We start from the raw sequence: 6,547 nt of genomic DNA, 5'->3' as shown, positions 1-6,547 counted from the left end.
GGCATGCATGGAGGACTCATCGTTAACATGTACAAACTGAAATCGATCTGATAAATAGGACTTAAACCAGCTTAGAGCGGTTCCTTTAATGCCAATGAAATGTTCCAGTCTCTGCAATAGGATCTGATGGTCAATGGTATCAAATGCAGCACTAAGATCTAGTAAAACCAGTACAGAGACAAGTCCTTTGTCTGATGCAATAAGGAGGTCATTAGTAATTTTCACCAGTGCTGTCTCTGTGCTATGATGAGCTCTAAATCCTGACTGAAAATCCTCAAATAAACTATTGCTCTGTAGAAAGTCACACAGCTGTTTAGCAACTGCTTTTTCCAGGATCTTAGAGAGAAATGGAAGGTTAGATATAGGTCTATAGTTGGCTAAAACATCTGGGTCAAGTTTGGGCTTTTTCAGAAGAGGTTTTATTACAGCTACTTTAAAGTACTGTGGTACATAGCCTGTTGATAAAGATAGATTGATCATATCTAGTATAGAGGTGCTGACTAAGGGTAAAACATCTTTAAGCAGCCTAGTCGGGATGGGGTTTAAGAGGCAGGTTGATGGTTTAGATGAAGAAATTATTGAAGTTAGTTGGTAAAGATTGAGGGAAGCAAAGCAGTCTAAACATATATCTGGCTTTACAGTTGTTTCTAAGGTTCCTGAGTTTAGCGATAAGTCGGTGCCAGTTGAGGGCAGGTCTTGGTGAATTTTGTTTCTAATAGTTAGAATTTTATCATTAAAGAAGCTCATGAAGTCGTAACTACTGAGAGCTATAGGAATACTTGGCTCAATAGAGCTGTGACTCTCTGTCAGCCTGGCTATAGTGCTGAAAAGAAAGCTGGGGTTGTTCCTATTTTCCTCTATTAATGACAAGTAGTACGCTGCTCTAGCATTACAGAGGGCCTTCCTATAAGTTTTAAGTTTCCGCGATATTTGCTTTAATTTGCGAGTTTCAGTATTATACCATGGAGCTAACCGTCTTTGTTTTATTATTTTCTTTTTTAGAGGGGCTACAGATTCTAGTGTCATTCGCAGCGAGCCTGCAGCACTATCAACAAGATGATCGATTTGGGAGGGGCTGAAATTAGCATAGGAGTCCTCCGTTACTTTGTGACTTGATAATAATTTAGAGCTGATGGAATCGCATCCTTAAATTTAGCTACAGCACTATCAGACAGACATCTTGTATAGAAATTTTTGCCCAATGGCGTGTAGTTCAGCAATACAAACTCAAAAGTTATCAAACAGTGGTCGGATAAACAGGGATTCTGTGGGAACACTATTAAATGTTCAATTTCAATACCATATACCAGAACAAGGTCGAGGGTGTGGTTAAAACAGTGAGTCATGAACACTTTGAGAGAATCCAGTGGAATCTAACACAGAGATAAACGCAGTACTGAAGGTGTCATTCTCAACGTCCACATGAATATTAAAATCCCCTACAATAATAACTTTGTCCGTTTTAAGGACTAAAGTTGACAAAAACTCTGCAAATTCAGATAAGAATTCAGAGTACGGACCAGGTGCTCGGTACACTATAACAAAAACAATTGGTTGCAGTGATTTCCAACTTGGGTGTGAAAGATGATTAGTAGGCTAGAGTCGAAGATAGCTGCGACTCCACCTCCTCGGCCTGTGCCTCGAGGAATGTGAGTATTAATATGACTGGGAGGGGTGGATTCATTTAGGCTAACACATGCTCAATCACCCAGCCAGGTTTCAGTAAGACAAAATAAATCAATATTATAATCTGATATTCATTCATTTACTAGTACACCTTTAGAAGAGAGAGATCTGATGTTTAAGAGTCCACATTTAATTTTCCTATTCGTTTGCACTATTGCTCTTGTGGTTTTAATTTTTATGAGGTTTTTATGCACAGCTCCTCTTCTGTTTACCTTTGATTTAAATAATTTCAATGGTAGGGGGGCAGACACCGTCACTATAGGATTTTCACTAAGTAACTCCTGAAATGGAGGAGCAGAGAAGTGTGTTAGACTGCGACTCTGCCTCCTGGTCTCAACTCTGGGTTGTCATGGATTTGGTCCACTAATAAACTTGGCCAGATTTCTAGAAATGAGAGCTGCTCCTTCCCAAGTGGGATGGATGCCATCTCTTTGAATCAGACCAGGTCTTCCCCAGAAAGTCTGCCAATGATCTACAAAGCCCACATTGTGTGCTGGACACCACCTCGACAACCAGCGGCGGAATGACGACATGCGGCTATACATGTCATCACTGGTCAGATTTGGGAGGAGAAAACTATGGTGTCCGACATTGTTTTTGCATATGTACACACCGACTCAACATTAATCTTAGTGACCTCCGATTGGCGTAACCGGGAGTCATTACCGCCGACGTGAATAACAATCTTACTGTATTTACGTTTATCCTTAGCCAGCATTTTCAAATAAGACTCAATGTCGCCCGCTCTGGCCCCAAGGGATGCACTTAACTATGGCCGCTGGCTTCGCTAACTTCACATTTCTCAAAATGGAGCTGCCAATGATCAGAGTTGGTTTCTCAGCGGGTGTGTCGCTGAGTAGGGAAAATCTGTTAGACGTGAACAGATTGATGGTACCCCGTGGGCTTCGAATGCTTACAACTATTCCTCCTTCGGACAGTCACCCAGTCACCCCTTCCTGGTTGCTCAGGAGATGCTGGGGGACGGCTAACAGAGGCTAAATCAGGCCGTTCCGCACCGACTACCGGGGACTGGCTAGCTACAGTAGCTAAAGACTGATCTACTAAGGTGCGGAGCTGGACTTCTAAATCACTGAGCCTCGCCTCCATGTCTACAAATAAACTACGCTTGTTACACGTAGTATTACCGCTAAAGGAGGCAGAGGAGTAACTGAACATCTGACACACCGAGCAGGAGAAAATAGGAGAGCGAGAGGGAGAAGGAGAAGCCATCGCTAGCTGCTGAGCTAATGTCGCTAACGGCTAAGCTAAAGTACTGTAGCACTGGCTACCAAAACTTTTGAACAACTATGAGATTGAACAGCAGTCACCAAAAGATGGAAAGAAGTGTGAGTGCTTAGGCAAAATTACTGTAAGAATAAGTGTTTAGCGGACAGTTGGCCTCTGTAATCTAACAAATTTAACTGATATTTAGCGAGAGCAGCACAATACGCTACCAACACACAAGCACCGGAAACGGAAATGAGTCAACACGCTTACCGCAGTACATCAGCAACGTCCATGCTATATGCTATATATCAATGCTATATATCTCATCCAGAGTCACAACGGATCCGTAAACTGTGGCAGGTGCACATATAATATGGCTCATGAGATACAGTCTCCATTGTTATAAAAACAAACAAATCGCAATAAATCATAATATCAGAATCGAAATACATATCGAATCAGGAACAAAGTACCGTGATCGTATCAAAACGGGAAATGACCATATCGTCCAAGCCCTAGTTTTTTCCTATTTTCTCTGTGGGGCTGAGCAGGACTTGCTGGAACAGGTTCCAATTGGACAAAGATTTTTAAAAAATATCATTACGTCATGTTAAATTACAGCACTGCTGATAGGTCGTCACTGTTGATTTGTTTTGAAAATTAATGAAAAGCCCACACATCCCTCTCTCCCTTTTCGAGCTGCAGAAACACCACAGCCGTGGCAAGAGGGAATTACATTTTTTAGGTCATGGAAATGATATTCACATGAGGCACTGTGCCGATGGTGAAGCACTCTGAGCCTGACAGCATGTAGTGGAAGGCCGGCCTGAGCACGCTCGGCCATTTCTGCCATCCTCCCTCTGTGATCCCCTCTGGCTTTCCCGTGCGTGCATTCTAGAGATTCTTCCCCAGAATACTTCACACATCGGCACAGCAAGCATCTGCCCCAGCCTCCCAAGCATCTGCTGTCCACTCAGGCTGGCAGACATGTCTGCAACATCGTTATGCACAGCACAACTCAGCAGGCTTTGATGGCAGTAGCACAGTTACTTGCAGTGCAGGGCTGTAATTGAACGTTTTTCCTTAGTAGTGCTCTCATTCTCTAAAAATCAAATTAGTGGATTCCTGTGAGAGGAAATTACAGGGATTTTAGTTAGCATTAGCAGCTTTAATGAAGAGAGGGGAAAAAAACATCTAATGTTACCTGAGACATATGCTTATCAAATTGTGCACCCTCCTTTAAATTCTTTGAATATTCACTGTGATTGCTCCTCTGACCTGTGGCTAGTGCATGTACACAGTGCAACTTGTATTTGTTTATATGTAAGCATGCTCAGTGGCCAGGTTATTTGGTACAACTACCAAAAATAATGCAACCCTGCTGTAACATCATTCTTCTATTAGGGCTGCACGATTAATGTAATCGTAATTGCAATCACGAGATCGTAATGTGCGATTACATAACCGCAAAAAGTGTGCGATTTAATAAAACTGAAAACGTGTGTGTAACGCTCTCTTCTCTGTGTGCGCTGCGGTCTGCTCATTATCTCCGCCCACATTGGGCTCTCGCATGTGCCCCTAAAAACAGATAAGCCTACGTGCAATGAGAAATGTTTTATGAGCAGTGTGCCATTAACTTTTAAGACAACAACTTACTGTAACCCCTTTCCCCGCCCCACCGCTAATCGTTCAAAACAATAGTCTCACTCGCCACCGGAGCACCTAGAGAGATTCCCGTGTTCTGGTCACTCCTTGACAGAGACAGAGAGATGTCATCTGCAGCTGAAGCAGTAGGCTAAGACAGAAGAAAACTGGGAGAAGATGAGGAAGGTTTGCGTTTGGCTCACTGGGAATTTAACATTATCTGCATTGGTGCCTTTTGCTGTTCAACTTTTCACAGAGCCGACATGCTTGTCAGTCACTTTTCGTCAACCGACCGCAGCCCGGATGAAGTGGGACATTAAAAAAAGTTTGACGTGCTTCAGCAAATCATTAAGTTGAACAATATGATTATTGACAAGTTAGTACTTAGCATTAATAAACAGCAGACCAATGTAGACCCTTTTGCTTGCACAAGGAGTTAATGAATAAAAACAACCCACAGAAATTAAACAGCTGTAACTGGATGTAATATTCAACTAGTGATAAAAAAGTACACTATTATATGAAACTATAATGAATACAGTAATCAATATACTACAACACTAACAGTACTATTAACTGAACATTACACTTTTTATTTAATGTAATAATATTATACTACATACTAGATGCTCTACTGTTTACAATGTGGCAAAATCAGTATTTTTATATTGGTGACAGAAAAAATCTGCATTTCTTCTTTTTTCAATCTGAGAAATACACATTTCATAATGAAATTCTTATGAATGTACTATTTAATATATTATTGTTATACTAACGGTAAACTATTACGTAAACATTATGCTCTTTATTTAATACACTCAGGTACAGTTCCTCCTCCAGGTTGTGGATAGAGACTCTGCATTAGACAGATGTACACTGAGCCAGTGTGCCAATATTTGCTGCTTCTAGCCGCCTCCTCCGTAGAGGAACTTCCTCCCCTTATTCTGTTTTACATCTGTGTTACTTTTTTATTTATAACTTTGTTCAAGTACACATTTCAAAATGTCAGTATTTCGTGCATTCCTTGATAATTAAGCAAGTAGACTCATAGTACCATTTGTTCCATTATAATCCAATCGCAAATTGCAATTTTTTTTATTGTCCACAATAATTGCAATATGACTTTTTCTCCAAATCGTGCAGCCCTAACTTATATTGAAGGTGTAATGTTCAGCTCTTGAAGGCTGCAGTTTGTGGTGCTGTGTAATTGTATTCCTTTATACTGACAGATGTTTTATCTGCCCCATTTTTATCAATGAGTGGAAAAACATCTCTCACTGATATACAGTAACCAAACACAATTCAACAGCACAACAAACTACCGAGTCCAAAATAACTCTTAAGTTTAATCAAAAAACCTTCATGTAGGATTTATTGCATGACTGTTGTATTTGACCGCATTGCTCATTTAAGAGACAGGTGGCCTAATATCAACGACCCTCAGCTGAGGATAAATCATTTGATGATTCAGTCAACTCCAAATCTGTAAAGCAAAAAATTTAGTTATTGAAAAAAAAGATTCTCCTGACATTGGGAAAGCAGAAGATGTTCTCTATTCTTCACCACTATATAGATACTTATATACAGCAACACTGTGCAGGATAATTCCTTCAATTCACGTGGCTCTTGTAGTCACAGTAAAACCACAGCGACAGTCTCAAGGTCATGTTTAGATAAGTTTGTGACGTGTCCAATTCTTTTCTTTCTCTGTGAAACAGTGACTTAGTAGCTGCTGCTTAGATTAATCCTTCACTTTTGTATTGGAAAATTATCACAATCTTTTGCTATTTTCACTGTGCTGCAAACAGTTTTTACTACATGCAGCTGCATTTGTGCTCACGTGTCACATAAAGTCCAGCCTGTGTATGCTAATGCATTTAAAATGGCTGTTGACCGGGCCTGACAAAAAAAAAAATTTAAATCAATCCTGCTCTTATTCGTCCTGTCACTGCTAATGCTCTCAATGCTGTCAAGGCCCTCATGTTTTGCA

At 40.6% G+C, this 6,547-nt stretch overlaps 1 protein-coding gene across 1 annotated transcript in view; it reads left to right on the top strand.

Moving 5' to 3' along the window:
- The window catches only part of lpgat1 (lysophosphatidylglycerol acyltransferase 1), a 37,710-nt gene that overhangs the window by 7,640 nt on the left and 23,523 nt on the right, over positions 1 to 6,547 (top strand). The window lies entirely within an intron of this gene.

The sequence above is a fragment of the Micropterus dolomieu genome, linkage group LG10 (assembly GCF_021292245.1).
Source record: "Micropterus dolomieu isolate WLL.071019.BEF.003 ecotype Adirondacks linkage group LG10, ASM2129224v1, whole genome shotgun sequence".
Taxonomy (NCBI): Eukaryota; Metazoa; Chordata; class Actinopteri; order Centrarchiformes; family Centrarchidae; genus Micropterus; species Micropterus dolomieu.
Note: the sequence above shows the minus strand (reverse complement) of the source record. Positions and strands in the feature narration are given on the sequence as shown.